Below are 21,381 nucleotides of genomic sequence, written 5' to 3' on the forward strand. Positions count from 1 at the left end.
TGATTGAGCCTTCTGGACGGACAATGTGTTGCAAAAAACCTTTCAGGAGTTGTAAACTCCATGTGCAAAATTCAGCAAAGCAGCAATAGATGGAAAAGTGCAAATAAATTGTGCAAATATATGTGCAAAGTAAGCAGAACAAAGTGCAATACTGTCGACATCAAGAGATAAGGTCATTTTCATATTAAGAATATCTCAGATCCCTGAGATATAATAACTTTATATTTCCAATGAATTTCATCTACCTCTAAAAAAAATCAGTAAAAAAAGTTAAAACCCACAACCTATAAATATGAATAAGTAATAAATATATACATAAAACACAATCCAAAGTATTGATGCAATATTATATAAATAGTAGTATAAAAAGGTAGTTAGAAAATACATCCTATTTTAGAATATAATATAACAAATATGTACATCAAGGAATAACTTACTAATCATCACAATAAATATGTTATTCAGATAAATTTAGGTACAGTTCAGTGGCGGCTGGTGACATTTGAAAGTGGTGAGGCATAAAATTAGTGGTGGAGCACAGCGTGGCGAGCGAGCCAGCCCGAACTGCCTCCCCTCAGACTATCATCAGTCTCCCCCCCACTCAAGTGCCTTACACAATGGGACATTACCTGTGCTGTGAAACATGCATGATCAAAGGCACACACAAGCACGCACACGCGCCTGGAATCTGCGGCCTGTAAGAATTTGTAGCCCAATAACCTAGATAGGTATCTCCACTGCATGACACTGCCAAGCACCAAACTCGTTATTACTTTCTGTTTTTCAAATTATAAAGGTTTATTGTAAGTAATATTTCATACAATAAGTCAGTCTAGCGTACAAATACAAAATTTAGAGTCTGAATTAAGCCAAACGTATAATACACTAGAAAAGAAAATCGTTTTAAAACTTTAAAATGAGCAATTCCCATGGCACAAAACCTTAATGTTATAAAGAAACACGTAGCACTCTCTTTTGAACTTTTATGAGAAAATATTAAACAAAATGAGTAATAAAATAAACCAAAGAAGCATCAATATGTTCTATGTGACAAACCAGTGACAACAAAAGAGTACCATGTAAATAATAGGGACGAAGGAATTCAATATCAATAAAGAGACTGTAATAGCACATCCAACACATGCAGAAAACGTGCAGTTCATGATGATATACGAATTGTGAAATTCAGGTGAATACATGGAAGAATGTTTTAGAACCTCACCATTCCCAAATATGTCCAATGAAGATTTTGACAGGGAAGAACTAAGTCAGGGGTGACCACTGCATCTCCTTTTCACTGCAAATTGGGGTGAATGTATGTTGTATTTTATCAAGTCTATGATAGCGCTAGCGAATATTCCACCATGCCTTAAATAAAATATTTGCCTGATCAAAGAAGAGAGTGAGGACTCGATAAGCTAGTCCGGATCCCCGATTTATATATGGTATATCAATAAGAACTAGCTAGAGGTGCAGGACTCTGTTATGTACGCTTTTATCTGGGAAACCATTGGGTTTGCTTAAAAAGCCCTCATCCACCAACCTAGTTGGTGGCATGCTTCATCATCTGGCCCACCACAGTGACACCTAGCGTGCCCCGGGTGTGCTTCAACGCCAGTGTTACTGCTGGTGGGTGAGGGCTTTTTAAACAAACCCAATGGTTTCCCAGATAAAAGCGTACATAACAGAGTCCCGCACCTCTAGCTAGTTCTTATTGATATACCTTAAATAAAATATTGACAACACTTTCCCAGTTATTGCCATAACATGAAAAGCAATGATTTAATACATCAAACAAAAGCTATAATTCATTGGACAATCTGGCCAGTCATCACGAACATATCCCGAAAATACAATGGCTGATCTCTTAATAATATCCCAATTCCCTGAATGGAGGAAACAATTAGGGACACCTGAACGCGGCGGAGGGCACATCAGACGAGCAATGAGTTCACAGGTCTGCACGGGGCACCATCAACCCTGCACTGGAGCAAATAATGTCATTAACCCTTAACATCACTGCATTATTAACGCTTCATCAGAACAAAGATCGAACATTTTTTTCAAAAAGTGCACAGTGTAGCTTAGCATTAACATTTCAGGCTTAACTATTCAGTTAAATGGAGTGCGTTATTAACCCTGCAGAGAGAATCATCATTGCGCATAGTCAGTGCATCTGGGGTTGTACAGCAAACAGAAAGTTTTGACGTTAGTTTAACACGCGCCCTAGGTTGCAATACAAAGAAAGCTCACATGAATAAATACGTTCACTCCACAGCCGAACTGAGCAATGTAAACTGTGTTAGAAAATATTGGCAAATAAAAAAAAACATATCACGGGTCGAAATTGTCTCAGTTTCACTTTTTTGTAAAAGTTCGAAGTAAAGTCCTTTCTGGCAAAGTTGGACATAACACACAGGGGGAACATAGTGGGGGAGGGTGGGAGGGTGGATTGCGCCATTAGCTTAGTGTTAAAGGCCAAGGACAGACTCTTACTCTACAGAGAGAATGGGGGTTGGATGAACACAGAAGGTGGAAAGAAATGCGATAACAATGCAGACATACAAGTTTGATTGCAGACTGTTTACATTTCCAAAGGGACACTGCACGCCATTCTACAAGCTGCATTTCCGGCCCGGGAGAACATCATTTTCTGTTTGCACGTCGGCTGCATTTGCCTTGGGGGGGAAAGTGAAAGCGTGACTTTCCTCCTACGTTCGCGCTTAATAAATAGTAATAATAAATAAATATTCCATCGCGGCACCTTCCTGAGATTCACGTAGTTAGTTTTTAGCGCCGAGACGCCCACGGGTATTCGTTCGCGCTTAATAAATAGTAATAATAAATAAATAAAAAATAATTGACTTGTGACCCGCACTATCGTCTGGACTGTACGTATGGGACAATTCTCTGCTGATGGTTTGCTAAATGGCTGCAGGAAATCTTTGTATGACATGGTCTTCTTTCAAGAGGATCAATGCCCACACTGCTGAGTGCGGTAATATGATGATTACAATAGTTTCTTAAGTGCAACAATGGGGCTTGCAATAAAACAAAGTCAATAAACTTAACTTACAAACTTACAAACTTACAACTTGACTTAAAAGTCAATAAACTTAATTTACAATAAACTTAACTTACCTTACCTTCCCACCTTCAAGTTAGTTCTGACTCCAGACGTCCCGACTCCAGCCGTCCTCCTGTTCTTGAATTCGTCATCACACATGAAGCCAGGCAGCCTCCCTCCCCTCCACCACAGCACAGCGCTGTGATTGGTTCGGCCGGCTGCCCCAACACCACGTCATTTCTCTGTATGGTGCAGCATACAGAGAACAGGGAGCGTGGGAGGGGTTACTCGAGGGCAGGGGGGGAGCGGCTTGCCCGCTGTTAATAATACAGTCAATACTGTCTGTTTGGACAGCCTCTCAGGCTGCCCAAACAGACACTATTAACAACAGTGGGGAAAGCCACTCCCCCCTGCCCTTGAGTAACCCCTCCCACTCTCTCAAGCAGGAACTTCTGCTTTCTCGCCATGCGAGAAGGCAGAAACAAATGGTAGTTCTCTACTATTTCTTTCTGCCTTCTCGCACAGCGAGAAAGCAGTGGGGCGGCGCCCAAACGCCCCCATGGAGGATCCGCCACTGGTACAGTTACATTCACTTTGGACAGAAGAGCTTCATTTTTGACAATGTGGGTAATAGGATAGTCATTGCAACTCACCAACTCAACCTTCAATAGGGAACCTACCTGAATATATATATATATATATATATATATATATATATATATATATATATATATATATATATATATATATATATATATATATATATATATATATATATTACCTACTGGCGGTCGCCAGTAGGTAGTTATAGTTAGGACCTACTTTCCCTAAGAAATCCACAACATTCTATTTGGAATAACTTTGGCGCCCGTGGACAAATCTTCACGAATTTCAATAGGGACCTTTAGCCAGGGCTACAGCCCGAACGGCTGAACGGAATTACCGCAAATTTGGCAGAGAGGTAGAGTTCGGTTTGCAAATTGTGCTTTTTGTTAAATGGTGTAAATCCGTTCAGTAGTTCCTGAGAAAATCAAAAGTTAAATCATAGTGATATCTAGAGACGAAGTACTGCATGCGTATGGAAATCCGTACAATTACGAGCACGAGCTGCATGCTGATTTGATGTCAACTGTCTGTCAACACTCCAAACCAGGAAATGTAGAAACATCCTGACCTTCTAGGCCTGCTCAGGGGGTCCCACAGGGATCTTTAGGCCCAATTTTTTTTATTTATTTTTTAAAATAAGAAACCGCGTGGTACACGTGAACGGTGAAAAAAATAAAAATTGAAGTCTGTTTTATTCTTAATTAGCCTTCAGGGGAGCCAGATCCCGGGGGCAATTGTTTTCCATAATAGGGGGCTATTAAGGGCCCCGCAGCCCCGGGGACCACCACCCCCTCAGGTTTTTTTATTTAAAGTATGTTTTCAGCTCCCCCTCCTCCCGTACACGCCCCGGGGGACCGCCACCTTCCTGGGCAGTAATGTGTAAAATGACCTCTCAGCCCCGGGGACCTGCACCCCCGGGGCTTTTTATTGTTGGGAGGGGGTCGCGCGACCCCCCCTCCTGGAGCCCTTGATGGCCCTGGGGACCACTGCTTCCAGGGCCGGCTCCAGCAGTGTCTCGGGGTGCCTACCCCCCAGGACACTGCAGTTTGCTATGGTAGGGCTGGAGCGTCGCAGTTCCCACTTTACAACAGCAAACCGCTTTCCTATTTGAAAAAGAGAGCAAGTTAATCTGCTCTCTCTTTCAAGTAGGAAAGCAGATTGCTTTTCGTTAGAGAGAGCAGCATGTAAGCTGCTCTCTCTGACAAAGCAATGCCGGCTCTGGAAGGTCGTGGGGAGCCATCTGGGCTCGTGGGGGTATTGGGGCTCGAAAAACCCCAGTTCTTTTTGTGAACTAACTTTATTGGTGAAAAAAAGAGCTATATTTCTATGATAGTATGTGAAACTTTCCTTTTTTTTGTGTACCAGTTGTACTCTCTATGCAGGAGCAGCCTCGTTTCCAAGCCCATGTTTCTTTCTTTTTCTTCAAGTTGGCCAAGCAAAGCTGTCCTCATTTCAGGTATTAAATTTGCCGCTTTCTTTTCACGGGCTGTGCGTGTCATTCATTGCTATACTTTTGTAATATAATTATTTTCCATCTATATTTATTTGAAACGTATTGCCGAGGTGCCAAACGTTGATTACATACTCCATGCACCGCCATTTTAGTAGTTTTCCTCCGTTATTTTTATTATACCTGTTACTTTCATTTTACCCTCCGCCTATCTTCTCTGTGATCGATGAGATTTATCTGCCACAGACACCATGGTGTTTGTCCTCGGCCTCCGATGTTATCAGACTTGGTCACACGCATACCTAAAAACTAATTTGAAGCACGTAAGCCACAGCCATTACAACGCGTGTCCGTCACCAGAAAGCCATTATCATGCTTATGCTTTTATCATGGGTGGTAAATGTATACTAGTTGTAAAAGCATGCGTGGTAAAGCCATATGCGTGCTAATGGCTTCGTGGTGACGATCACGCGTGCTTATGACCGCGTTGTAATGGCTGTTTCCCCACAATGGACAATGCAGCAACCGGGTCTGGGCGTCGTGGACTCCAGGGGACTAGGAGGAGGGCCACGCAGCCCCTCTCATACAATATAGAAATCTTTGGGGGTTGATTGTTTCCGTGATTTGAAGGGCGTTTTTGAGGCCCACACACTTAATTTTGTAGGGGGGTAGGTTTGCACAGGAAAATGTCGCAAACGTTTTGTAAATGTTGTACACATTGTTTTGTTTTAGTTTGATTTATTTTCTATGTTGTAGTCAATCCAGAGAACAAATTACTTATTGTACAGTTAGTACTTTTCAACCCTACTCTTGAACATCTTACTATAGTACTTCAAATTATAAATATTATTTTTATTGTGGACCGTCACCCCCCCTCCCCCCAAAAAAGAAGTATGTAGTTTTTTTAATTAACTTTCATTAAAACAACAATAACTGTGAACGTAACTTAATGATAACATTATAATTAACAAGTACAAAAATAACTTTAATAAACAAATTGTGATGTGGACTCCAAAAGACGCACACTATGTAATCGGCAAAACAAAATAGAAAATTAGAGTTTAGAATTATGTAGATGTGAGTAAATGAGGTGAAACATTACAAGTCAAGGTAACACTACGATTTTACGTGTGCAGTGTGCCTAGTACATTTCACTTCTGTTATAGTCCCAAGTTCAAGTGGTGTCTATATGGAAGTGCCTATTGCGTTACTGACACAAAAGTGGCACAACGGGATTGTAAATACGCCGATTTATTTCTAATGCATTGCAAAGGAGGCATTGTATATCTAGGCCGCTGTGCTTACCTTATATTAACATTGCCGCCACCAGAGTTGACAACTTCAATTCAACTCTGCTTCTGCACGTCAAAGTAGACAGCAGTGCCTATTACTTTAAAAGAGAAAGAGAAATGATGTCACAGAGAGTGAGAGAGAGAAAGAGAGAGAAAACAACATTAAAACTGTCTCGCAGTGTCTGGAGTTGAGAGTTTTTTTGAAAAGTTAGACGCAGATTTGCAAGCTCCTTGCACCACTTTTCCCATGTTAAAAGTGACACAAAAGTGGCACAATAAGCTTGTAGATCTGTTCCTCAGACTCTTGTGACCTATCTATTGTCACTGCTCTGTGTTAATTATTCATTTTCACTCTGTCAAGCTGCTGAACACTATCGACTCTCTCGTTTCACAGATAATTTGTTGTTGTTTCAGAAACAAGTTTGTTTGCTCACCTAGTGCCATAGACATGATTAAAAGAGGGTTTAAGCAGGCTTCACTGTTGCCAAAAGAGTTCACCACTTAAACTCGGGTAAGGTTTCATACGGCACAGTGGAGACAGGAGTGTCCATAACTGTAAAAAAGAAAAAAAACGATGTGAGAGACAGTAAGAAACAGAGAGATAAAAGGACATTAAAATGTGGAAAAGACACAGATGATGGGTGGGGGGCTGAAGCTCCGTTAGCCTAATGGGTATTGCGCTCCTGCTGCATACTACATATTCTGTCCTTTGACAGATAACTTGTCGTTGTTTCGGAAACAACTATATAAGATCAATATGCAAATCAGCCTTGGTAGTTCGGGCTGGACTGTTCCCATGAGGCACAGGGTCAAGGCTGATTTGCATATAGCCATTGTCTGACCTAGGGTGGTGTGGAGTGCAAAAAAACGATGGATTTAGGCCCAGATCTTTGTACTGGGGTGAATGTAAAACATTGTTCTGCATTCTGTCCATCAACTGTGTTTTTTGCAATTTTCACCTTGAGTGGGCTGGGTATGCTCAGACGTGAGTCCCAGGCTCTCCACATCACTGGAGTCAAGCTATCCAGGCTGAAAAAGGCTGATAGCCAGAAACCGGTCTTTGGATGCCTGAGTCTGGTATAGGAAAGACATGGCTTGGTAGTTCGGGCTGGACTGTTCCCATGAGCCACAGGGTCAAGGCTGATTTGCATATAGCCATTGTCTGACCTAGGGTGGTGTGGAGTGCAAAAAAAACCGATGGATTTAGGCCCAGATCTTTGTACTGGGGTGAATGTAAGACATTGTTTTGCATTCTGTCCATCATCTGTGTTTTTTACAGTTAAAAAATACAACACAGAAATTCATGCATGCACAATTTATTTAAAAAAGGCCTAGGAGGGCCCGTGACGCAGTTGGAAATATTCCGATCAGCAATATAAGATAAATAAGAATAGAGGCCTGGGAAGGCCACGTGAGGCAGCAATAAATATTAAAAGTCACTGGAGGATTAGGAGGGAGCAAATACGATGTAGCACAAAGCATGTTGTGTACAAAAATAAAGCAAAACAGAGCTGAGAGGGCCACGTGACGCAGTAAAAAAAATACTATCATGCAGATACAATTTACAATGGAGGCTGATGTTGTGACGGCTTCTCTTACCTTTGCTTCTGTCGTCTCTTGTCTTGTCTTCAAAGGTTGGGGCTTTGGCTGGGCCTGGGGTGAGCAGGGTGCGGGCGCCACCGCCACAGCGCCTATAGTGGCCTGGCTGGGCAGCAGCAGCAGTGATACGACGTCGAGTGTCACGAGTCCTCCTCCGTTAGAGCAAACAGTTTGTAGTACAATCGACCACGACAGTCTGTTTGTCATCGCAGCACAGGCAGGCAAAAGAGAGCGTGCTCACGTCAGTGCTCACATTATATGGGAACTGCGGGGGCTGACCAATCCAAGCCCAGGGCCGTCATTGGTAGCGTTTTCGCGTTCAACAAGAATGACGGCCCTGGGGGACTTCCCATTGGCTAATGAATTGGCTTCCAGGCTTAGTAATAGCAAGAAAGCTAGGTGGTGACATCTGGGGAGTGAGGGTGGGGGTGTACCGCGCATGTGCAAGTGTGGGTGTGGGCACCAACAATTAATAGGAGAGAGAGACGGGGGCGGGGTTATCATGTGCGCAGAGGCAGGCCCAGAATCAGATCTCCAATGAGTGACCGCTTGTATTCATTCTCGTAGCGCGCCCTGTGCTCTGATTTGACACTGAGAGGGTGATCGCAACATACTTTGAACTGTTAATCATACTCAGCGCTTACTCGCGTATACGCTACGAATACGATTTGACGTTACGCGTCGCATCAAAGCTTCCATGTGACATCATGTACGGCGCCCTGTACACGAAAGGTGCCAATGTTTTTAATTCTTTAAAAATATATATTTAAGCATTTAATGTACATACTAAGGTTAGAAATTATCTGGGATAATTATGAAAACAGTTTTTAATTTTTTTTAAAAATAGTATATTACTTTTAAAAGCAATTACACAAATCGCGGCGGAACGTCATTCGTACTCGCATCGTACTCGCATCGTAAGAGCACTGTAAGCGTATGCAAAGCCATGTGACTTTATAAGAAGAGATTTGATTGGTTCATAACACTTCCTATTCCAACTATTGAAAGTTCCGTCCCATTTTAATAATTCTATTTTGTCTTTCTAAGAAGAAGCATCTCTTCTGAGAATCCTGTCAAATAGAAGGAAGATCACCATAATAACAGCAATGGACTCATCTTCCAGCCATTCTTCAGAGGGAGATTTAATTCCTTGAAGAACATCCAAAGAAGAGGAAAGAAGCTGTAATTTGGAAGTTTTTACTTTTCCAGAAGGGCAAAAAAAAGGTTAATGCTCCAAAAGTAACCTGTAAAATTTGCCAAACAATTCTTTCAAGGGGTGATCCATCTAAAAAATACTCCTTTGGCACAGTAAATATGGTGCGACACGTAAAGAACTTGAACGACAACAACTTTGCTCGAGCTGCAAGACGGAGATTGCAGGACAACCCACCTGCTACTGTACCAAGCACATCACCTGCTGCAGTAGCATTTTCAGCAAGCAGTCCACACCCACAAATTGATGCCGATTTTGGTGAAGTTAAAATTCTATGCATTTATTGCGATAAACTTTTGTATTATGGGGAACAGTCTATCGACCTGATAAAATGCAGGAAGCAGGAGCATTGCTGTCCCCGACATTAGGTTTTTTTTTTCATTCTTTTGTTCCTGTTGGACACTTTTTGGGTTCCAGTTTCATTTTTTTGGTTTTAAAAAAAAAATGTTGAAAAAACATTCAAATGAATTGAAAACTAAAAACACAAAAAAACTGTTCTTCTCAGAACTACCTCCTCTGGTCAAAGAAATGTCTAAAACTTTGTCTGAATGAATGTGTAGTGCATAAATGAATGAATGAATACATTAATAGTGTATGGTGAATGTGAAAGTGCAAAACTATTAGGAACTGGCACATCATAAATCTATAAGCAGTTTACCTATAGTATACTGTAGTACCTTCGAAGCACTTGAATGTAACATATGTACATAAATATGTTACAAGTCTATTCTTCAATTTGCACTGCTGGTGAAACTGCCTGGATGAATTTCTATGTGTTACGGGTGGATTTGCAACCCCCTTGTGCCTCTTTTAACACAGCTGTTGCGTCACTTTTGTAATGCACTGGTGGTGCAAAATATGTGCCATGGTGTGTAGTATTTACAATGTGACACATCTGGAAGGTGCATCACATTATAAAGCCCTACGCCAGAAGGAGGTGATATCACAATACACAATAACTGGCATATCTCTGGGGATGTACCACTTATTGTACATCTGCAGATTAGTGTTTTAATGTAGTGAATAGATTCTTTCAGAACAGTGTGTAGATAAGCACATAGTGCTGTATGGTCTCTACAATACTGAAACAGAAGTGTGATAGTGTTTACTGGAAGTGTAAGGATACAGATTGGGGAATTGAAGATATAAAAGACAAGTTTACCGGTGCACAGAACACTACATGCATAGTATATAGGGGTTTCCTCAGGAACTACTGAACGGATTTACACCATTTAACAAAAAGCACAATCTGCAAACTGAACTCTAACTCTCTGCCAAATTTGGTGTAATTCCATTACCGTACGCGTACGGTATGGTTACCCAAAAAAAAACAATGAAAAGGAATTATATAGAATTAAATTTGAATATATTGGAAAATAAAACTAATCCAAAAAATTATTTTGAATTTAGTTTTGTTATTATTTTACAATAAGAATATGAAATATAATTTAAAAAATAAAATAAATATAAATATTTTTATTAAAAATGTAAGACATTTGTATAAAAAGAAAGAAATATAATAATACATTTAAAAATTTTCATTTACAAAACTTTTGAAATTCACTGAAAAAAACATAGGTTTCACACATGTTATAGTTAGGAATTGGCATTTAAAAAACCTTGCAAATTCACTGAAAAAAACATAAGTTTCACACACGTTATAGTTAGGAATTAACATTTAAAAAACTTGCAAATTCATTGAAAAAAACATAGGCTTCACACATGTTATAGTTAGCTGGACATTTCACTCATACAAAACCATTGAAATTCCCCCGTTATAGTTAGTTCAGCTAACTGTAACTCGCGCGCCTGCAATGCACTGCTGATGACGTCACATATAACATCACTCATGACATGGTCAGTGACATCACTCATGACATCACTGATGACATCTCAAATGACATCACTGATGACATCATCCTTGTGAAAAAGTGGCAGACCTCCTCTCACCCTAATATAACCTTTGATACAAACATTGAAAAATATCAACTAAAATTTACAAAACAATGGAGATACCAGTTAGAACAACCTATTCAGTAATTCCAAAATCTACATACACATCCACTCATTCACTAACAGTTCTATATAGTCACTCATACATGTACTCACTCATCATATGTACTCATACACCTATACATCCTGTTATACACCTATACTCATCCATAGAGTTACTCACACACATACTCACACATGCAAATAAACTAGCAAACATCCATTTACTTGCATATACAGCTATACACACACACCACTACACTTAGTTCTACAGAAATGTACACATAGTTACTCCCTTAAACAATCTCTTATAGAAACGCATACTTATTTATACAGGATTTTGTCCAATCTCTCACTCTCACATATAATCACTTATATACATCAATACTCACATATACTAGATTAAAACATATGTAGTTACTCATAAAGATACTATTGAGACAGTCATTCACTCACACACTAACACATCCATACACACACTCATCCACCCATACAGTCCTTCACACATGCTGTCTTCAAACACATACAAATAGTGAGTCAGTCATTCATGCATCTGTGCACTAAGTAATACCCACCACCAAACCATACAGACACTCATTCTGATACTCAAAAAACCAACTAATAACTCATATCGACACTCATGTAGCTAATCACCAACCCATGCAGCCACTTATACACAAAGTGAGACACTAGTACAGATATTTAAATATTTAAACATTACTCGCTAATACATGTATTCACTAAGATACAATTAATAAGTCAGTTATACAATCAATTCTACGAAAAACCCATCCATTTAGACACTTATTTACCCATTTATTCTTCTGTCGACCTTTAGATATACATATATAAAAAATATTTATTTTTCAGAAAGACACACATTCACTGGATGATGTCATCAGTGATGTCATTTGAGATGTCATCAGTAATGTCATGAGTGATGTCACTGACCATGTCATGAGTGATGTAATATGTGAGGTAATCAGCAGTGCATTGCGGGCGCGCGAGTTATAGTTAGCTGAACTAACTTTAACGGGGGAATTTCAATGGTTTTGTATGAATGAAATGGCCAGCTAACTATACCATGTGTGAAACCTATTGTTTTTACAATGAATATATATATATATATATATATATATATATATATATATATATATATATATATATATATATATATATATATATATATATATATATATATATATATATATATATATTTATATATATATATATATATATGTTCAAAGGTGCTCTGCTGCAAGGACGCACTACACAGCAGGTAGGAAAAACCTATTTTATTTAGCAATCCAAAGTGGCATTTCTTCCGTAATTATTTCCCTCCGCCGACGCGTTTCAAAGCTGTCTGCTTTTTCTTCTGGGCGTGGAGGCTTTGCAGATACTGTCCCACGTGTGTTTAATTCACTTAAATGGCATTTAGTGTGCCTTTGCATTTCGGTATTTGTAGTTCGCTTTGTAGCTTTAAGTGAATAAAGGGACAGTTTAACATTGTTCTTGCAAAGCCTCCACGCCCAGAAGAAAAAGCAGACAGCTTTGAAACGCGTTGGAGGAGGGAAATAATTACGGAAGAAATGCCACTGTGGAGTGCGTCCTTGCAGCAGAGCACCTTTGAACACAAAAATACACGACGGCTTCGGTAGTGGAGGGCGCACCACCTGGTGAATGAGGAAGGAGCCGCAGGAGAAAGGGCCGTAGGAGCAGGAACTGGTCCTGGTCTGTGGCACAGCAGGTTGCTTACAATGCCAAGTGACGCTTCTCACCGGGGCCCACTGCAGGGCCTGAACCCACAGTGAACAGGAAAATATTCACTGTGACCCTTTTAAATTGAAGGAGAATTGCGGAACCCACTGTGGGTAAGAACAATGTTAAACTGTCCCTTTATTCACTTAAAGCTACAAAGCGAACTACAAATACCGAAATGCAAAGGCACACTAAATGCCATTTAAGTGAATTAAACACACGTGGGACAGTATCTGCAAAGCCTCCACGCCCAGAAGAAAAAGCAGACAGCTTTGAAAAGCGTAGGCGGAGGGAAATAATTACGGAAGAAATGCCACTTTGGATTGCTAAATAAAAGAGGTTTTTCCTACCTGCTGTGGAGTGCGTCCTTGCAGCAGAGCACCTTTGAACACAAAAATACACGACGGCTTCGGTCGTGGAGGGCGCACCACCTGGTGAATGAGGAAGGAGCCGCAGGAGAAAGGGCTGTAGGAGCAGGAACTGGTCCTGGTCTGTGGCACAGCAGGTTGCTTACAATGCCAAGTGACGCTTCTCACCGGGGCCCACTGCAGGGCCTGAACCCACAGTGAACAGGAAACTATTCACTGTGACCCTTAAAAATTGAAGGAGAATTGCGGAACCCACTGTGGGTAAGAACAATGTTAAACTGTCCCTTTATTCACTTAAAGCTACAAAGCGAACTACAAATACCGAAATGCAAAGGCACACTAAATGCCATTTAAGTGAATTAAACACACGTGGGACAGTATCTGCAAAGCCTCCACGCCCAGAAGAAAAAGCAGACAGCTTTGAAACGCGTCGGCGGAGGGAAATAATTACGGAAGAAATGCCACTTTGGATTGCTAAATAAAAGAGGTTTTTCCTACCTGCTGTGGAGTGCGTCCTTGCAGCAGAGCACCTTTGAACATATATATATATATATATATATATTTAACACCTTGGCTGCTAGGCGTTTTCCCCTCCGGTGCTGACTTTTTTAAAATCCCATTTATTCATGACGAGCTCAGCTCGTCATCAGCACAGCTTAACTGTGCATCATGACGAGCTGAGCTCGTCATGAGCATCGAAAGGGATATAGGGTGGAAAAGTGTTTTAATACCTAGGTGTTAATTTAATACCTGAGGCTGGGTATTATTATTATTATTTTTTTTTTTTGCTAGGTTTGTGCTAGCGAAATACTGCATACATACATAGATACAGACTTAGGGCCCAATGCATAAAGACTAATTTACACTAGTAGATTTACTCATGTGTGGATCTGCTCTTGCACCTAAGTGTAACTTGCCACTATTATTGCTATTCACCATTTCAAAGTGGAAATTACAGCTAAGTGCAGGTTTACATATCCCCGGCTCCTCCATTGAGTGGATAAAGCCTCCTAAGACTGAATGTACAAATGTAAAATTACTATTAGCAGCTTTCACCTGGAGATGCCTGCCACTGGTGTGCAGATCTTCCTATGGGAAAGCATATGGAAATGTAATAACGTTTAATTTTTTGAAAATATCTCTGTCTTTTTTTTTTTAGGCCATGATATCAACGTGGAGCAATAATTAGTTTCTAATTACAATATGCCTTATATCAAGGTGTAAAAAAAGAAATTAATTATTCATTTCTAAAACATATAATTTTAGCTTTTTATATGCTACAATTATTTATAAAAAATTATTTTGAAACTAGAAAACACACCTTTAGGGATGGGATGTAAGGGATGCAGGGGTATTGGGTGGGTAAGTGTATTACCACTCAGGTATTAATTTTACTACAGGAGTATTCATTTTTAACTGATAACTTTACACAATTTGCATCATGCATAGTTAAAGTAGGAGCCACATGTAGAATACATTAGACAATTTTTAAAAAGCAAACACCATGAACATTTATTTTATTTATTTTTTAAAATCTAGAAATATTTAAATGCATTTATTGTTAAAGATAAAATACCACACCAAGTCGATTAATTAAATATTTATTAAAATAGCTTCTAAAAACCTGAGCAAAATTTCATAAAAACTAATAAACATAACTTATTTTATAAAAACATAGCATTTATTTTAAGTAATCCATAACATATTGTTTTATCTATGAAAAAACATTCCCATGGTTTCTGAATGACATGAAAGTCGGAAATTGTTCTTTTTTATTTTTTACTATCTGGCGTGACATTGACGTAAACAGTTTTAACAGTCAATATCAGATGCAAGGGAGAGCTGTGATCAGGTAAAAAACAAAATACTTTTTAAGCGTTGTGGTTTTGTATCATTTTGCCACTTCAGTAGCAAAAGATCACAGCCTTGATGGAAAAATTCAGGATTCCTGCCAGATTTTTGGGGAGAAAGTAGTTTTGGAAATTGGATGCTTTTTTACCTTTTTTTGCAACCAGATTTTTTTTACATTTGTTTTTGGGATTATTTCTTGTTTTTGTGAGGAATGCTGGAAAATGGAATTTTGGAGAAGGTTCTTTTTTTTTAAAGAATTGAGTGCAGGCCTTTATGTATATTTGTATTCATCTGTTTGGATTATTGGATTGCACAGGGCTCTTGGTGACAGGTTTTATGAAATATCACCAAGAGTCGAAGAAAGAAGATAACCACAGGTATGAAAGCAAGCGATTCTTTGATTTTGTTAATAAAAAATTCAGAAATGGCAATTTGATTTGAAAAGGGTTTTTAAACAGGCATGTAATTCTAGAGGGTATTAGTTAATATTTATGCAAGATTTATGCAATATTTTCTAGGCAGTCGGAAGGTCCCATCAATGAAAATTGATAGATTTTTGAGAATATTGTCTCTTACATCTCTATTTTTTTAGGGATATACAAGAATGCAGAATATCTGACAATGATTACGCCATTCTTATTTCCTGGAAACTTGGTTTTTTTCACAAAATTTCCAGGAAATTATATAGGTTAGGGTGAGATTTTCCTATGGAACTGTTGAACTTCTATGGTTTGTTTCTGTACCTCTCTCTAAGCAGGTTGAGTAACAGTTCCACCAGTCAATGGGACACCTTGGCTTCCTCCTGTGACCCAACCTGTTTCGCTGGCCAAGCCAAGTGTCTGTTAAATCATTTAGGAGTAGAGACAATTTTTCTTCATTTTGAGTAAAGTAATTTAAATGTATAATAAATGTATAGAAGTCAGTAATCCACACACTCAAAAGGTACAAAACACAAAGCAGTTATTTTTCAATTTATATTGCAGTTTATTTTTTGACATGCTCAGCTGTGGTTGTTATTTGAATTTTCTGCCAATATGCCTGGGAAAAGTGAAAAAAACCAAGGTTGAATTTGTGTCATGATACATTTTAGGAATTGTATTAATCATCTGTAATTCAAAGTCATTTATTATTTTCCTAGGACTTTTATACATTATTTTATATTTTACTACTAAAAGTAGTGAAACTTGAGGATTGCCTGTCAGGGAGTACGCTGTACATTAATTGGACTGCAGCGTTGTTAATGTTGACATGAATAGTGTAAATTTGGGTGAATGGATGGGAAGTGCCCTTAAAAGTTTAATCCATCATCCAAATTTCATTATTCTCCAGGGTTACCAAGTTATGGGTTGTACTACAGATCAGTAATCATTTTTTTAAAGGGTTGTTGTCACACAGTAGGAAAGGTTAATAAGTACAAGGAACTGGAAGTTCAGGGGGATCTTAATAATAGAGTAGGATTGTGGTGTATTACTGTTTGAGGATTACACATCTATGTTTGTCTCTGAATCATTCTCCTTAAATTTGGTATTTTGGGCATATTTCTAGGACCATTCATGGGGATGTTTTGAGCTACATCCCACATAACTGGGCCACAGGGTTCATTGGAGGTGGCTGCTAGTATTTTTATTTGTTGAATTTTCTCCCTAAATTAAATCTCCATTGCAGAGGCAGAGTTGTTATGCTCTGTGGTCCTTTCCACAGTGACACCGAGAGTGACTGCTCTGCATTTGAAATGGGATGAAAAATACTCAACACACCTCTTATGACTCCTGGGCTCAGTTAATCACTCCTTACCATAAATGTAGCCACCATACTTTAACAGCGTGTACCCACATCTTGATTGTATGTAGCTTGCTTGTTTTGGATTCTCCATGTTTCACTGATCTGTTGGAAAAAAAGAGAAAAAAATGTATGTGTGCAATGTACTAAAAGTGTGATTTAATTTTATTGTGGAAATTCTGTCTGCTAAGGAAAACAGTTGGATAGTTAATTGATGCAGTCTGTTGAGAGGGATTTTTTTTGTATTCATGTTGAAAAAGAGAGAATACTAAGGCCTTATTATGAGTATAGCGGTCTTGAGACCACCATACCATCAGTGGCAGTCCGACCGATGCCTTTTCATTGGTCCGTCTGCCCGATTATGAGAAGGGCGGTCAGACGTACACAAGACCACTGTACCACCAGGATTTTCAATCCCAACAGGGAGGTGGTGGGGAAAGTGGCGGTCTCTGGTGGTGGTGCCGATGCCAGCACCGCTGTGCAGAATACAATCTGCCTTACTGCCAACCTTTTCATGGCTGGGACCTCACCATGGAAAGGTCGGAGGACAGGCAGGGAAGAGGCCCAAAACAGGGCAAATTAGCCCATGGATGTGTGCATACACCACCCTCTGTTTGCACTGTCGTATGTGCACTGTGTGGTGCACCTTACACAGTGCACCGATGTGCAAGCAGAGCCGGCATATGCTTCCGGCTCTTTCTATGAACCGAAGCATGCCTCCGCCATGGCACCTCCGACACAACGCCACCATTCCTGTGGTGTTATCATAATATGGCGGTTGGGATGCCGCTGGCTTGGCGGTGTTCTCTCAACAGCCGCAACGGCGGTCCGTCGGTCAGACCGCCAAACTCAGTTGCTGTGTGCAGGGCTGTATTCTGTGGAAAGAAAGTTGTTACGATTGGCAGTTTATATATTTGGAAAAAATTATTACCTTGAGAGTTATTTTCTGTTCCAATGTGGTCCCCACAATTCTGAGTTGAATTGCAGAGGTTTTAGGGTATGATCGAATTTCTTGAATATTTAAGGTTAGAAAGAAAATGGTGAAATATTTGCTTCTTTTTTTGCGTTTCTATTTCTTTGAACTTAGTATTTGTTCTGGAATTACTGAAGTATTGTTGATTTTCTTCCAATGATGGACCTTGATTTTCCACTATTTGTGTGTTTGTATATGGAAATTCTTTCCGCTTTCAATGTGTGATTCTAAGGTCTAAGGAAAATAAAAAGAGGTAAGTGTTTGGCAGTTAGAATAGTAATTTTACCCCACAGTCACTGTCCAGCCCCTTCCCCGAGTTTAGCACTCAGCAGAGTTGGAATAGAGATTTGTCCCCCCAGTCACTGTCCAGCATCTTCCTTGAGGTAAGTACATGGTGGAGTTAGAACAGTAATTTTACACCCCAGGCACTGTCCAACACCTTCCCTGCTGTAAGTACTCGGCAGAGTTGGAATAGAAAATGTTCTCCCCGGTCACTGTCAAGCACCTTACCTGATGCAAGTGCTTGGCAGAGTTAGAATAGCAATTATGTCCCTCAATCACTGTCCAGCACCTTCCACAAGGTAAGTACTTGGTGGAGTTAGAATAGTAATTTTGCCCCAGTAACTGTCCAGCCTATTCTCTGAGGTAAGTACTTGGCTGGAGTTAGAATATTTTTTTGCCCCAAGTCACTATCCAGCAAGTTCCCTGAGATAAATGCTTGGCAGTGTTAGAGTAGTAAATCTGCCCTCCCCCAGTTGCTGTCCAGCACCTTCTCTGAGGTAAGTACTCAGTGGAGTTAGAATAGTAATTTTGCCTCCCTTATCGTTCTGGTCAGAGATTTGAAATCTTGAATACTCGCAGAATTGGATCCTTTCTCTCATGGCAACACAAGTGTAAGGAGGACAGCTCTACAACCTGACAGGGAGAGATACTTATCCGCAATAGGGACCAAGTCTGATTAGAAACAACACTGATCCTCCCTTCCTTTCCCTCTCTTCATATTGGAGAACCCCACAGGAATGAGGACTGTGGACCACATAAAGTGCTGAGAATTTCATATTTAGTGGATCATTACGATGTTGAGCGGACTGTCTCCTCCCAACACCGACTCAGAATCGGGACCAACTGACATGCGGTTGGCAGTTCCGACCACGGGATTACGATGCAATTGAATACTGTTTGGTCAGAGTCCCATTGTTCCCTATGGGAGCTCGTGTTCCGCCCGAAAACCGGCCGTAACACTGGCTCCTATGGGGAAATGGGGTGATGGCGTAAAACCCTGCACCTTGTCGCAGGCACCCCATTGTGCCTGCCACACAGTGCAGGGGTTTACAGGGGGTCTTTTAGGTATATCCTTGGCCATCAACTGTAGGCCGTGGGGTGTAGGGGGCCCTGCCAGGGGCCCCCAAAGTCACTTTATGACAGCCTTTCCGTGTCGGACTGGCCGATGTTGAAAGGCTGTTGGATATCAACATTGTAATCCCGAGGGCAGAAACGCCGTCCATAGGGGTGTAGGATGTGCTTCTGACTAACACGAATACTCCGTGAGTCTCTCAGAACCGATTCGGAATGACCATGCTGTTTACATTCCCACCACGAACATCGTAATCAGGTGGTCGGAATGTAAACTGACCGAGTCAGTCGGAAGGGCTCTGATGTGGTCGAAGAGATTCCGAATGTCGGGAGGAGGCTTTCCGTCCGACATCATAATGAGCCCCTAAGGGGTTTCTTGTTGCTTATTTCTCTAAATTCAAGTCTGCTTCAGGAAGCAGATCCTACAATGTTAGAACAGGATAATGCTTTTAGTTGCATTGCGTGCTGCACCTTCTACACTGACTTATAAACAAATGTTCAACGGTTCACTATATATATATATATATATATATATATATATATATATATATATATATATATATATATATATATAGTGAACCGTTGAACATTTGTTTATAATATATATATATATATATATATATATATATATATATATATATATATATATATATATCAAACACGAACTGTCCCGTCGCAGAGGGAGCACTTCGCAAGTTGGTGCCGGAGTCGAGACCAGGACAGGGTCTCGTAATTAATCAACTCTCAAGCTAAATAATAATCCGGCACTCAGCTTGGTAGATGGAATTAATTAATTTTAGCACACTATTTTAGCACACTGTGATACGCTGCTGTGAGAAGGAACTTTTGTTCGAAACGCGTAGGCGATCACAGTGTGCTAAAATAAATTAATTCCATCTACCAAGCGGAGTGCCGGATTATTATTTTGCTTGAGAGTTGATATATATATATATATGTATATATAAGGGTTGCCTAATCATTTCAAATGTGCCTGTTATCTCAAAACTGACAAAGATGTTAAAAATACCTATTACTACGAATATGTATACATATATATTTTCATATTATTACATTTAAAATATTAAAAAATTGATATGTAAAATACATATTTGCATTATATATATATTTTTTTTTCACTGGAAAAAAACATAGGTTGCAGGGACGTTATAGTTAGTTGGACATTTTACTCATACAAAACCAGAGAAATTCTGCTGTTATAGTTAGTTCATCTGCCCCTGCTGATGACGTCACATATTACATCATTCATGACATGGTCAGTGACATCGCTGATGACATCACTGATGACATCTCAAATGAAATCACTGATGACATCATCCAGTGAATGTGTTTTTCTTCAAAGTTTAAATATTGTATATACAGTAAGGTGTATTGAAGAATGAGTGGGTGTATAAGTGTCTGGATGATGGATTTAGTAGGTGTGTGACTGACTGTTTAAGTGAGTTATTTCATGTGTTTTACTGAATGCATGGGTTAGTGACTAAACTGTGTGAATGCCTTTATCAGTCTCTCTGCTGTTGAATACGCTACTGCATGGGTTGGTCAGTAGCTACATGAGTGTCTATATGGGTTATTGATTGGTTGCCAGAGTATTTGTATGGGTGCCTGAGTGTGTGTGTGGCTGCGTGGGAAGTGTGTCACTCTGTACATACATGTTTGAGTGGTTGATTCACTGGGTGTATGGGTTCATGACTGCATTTGGAAACAGCTGTATGTCTGGGTGAGTGTGTGTATGGGTGTGTTGGTGAGTGAATGGATGTCACAATGGTACATGTCCAAGTAACTACGTAAGTAAAAGGCAGTGTTTGTGAAAGTTGAAGTATATAAATGACTCTACGTAACAGTCAGTGATTGTGAGAGTGGCTGTATGGATGAGTGTGTATTTGTATCAGCAATTTTAGAAGAGAGTAGGTATGCATTTGTTTCTGTTTGAATAAGTAATGTGGTGTGTGTATAACTGTATAGGGCAGTAGATGGAAGTGTGATTGATTGTTTGCATGACTGACTAGGTGTGTGAGTAACTCTGGATGAGTGGTGGTGTGTGAGTGTCGATTATGAGTGC

The sequence above is a fragment of the Lissotriton vulgaris genome, chromosome 5 (assembly GCF_964263255.1).
Source record: "Lissotriton vulgaris chromosome 5, aLisVul1.2, whole genome shotgun sequence".
NCBI classification, from domain to species: domain Eukaryota; kingdom Metazoa; phylum Chordata; class Amphibia; order Caudata; family Salamandridae; genus Lissotriton; species Lissotriton vulgaris.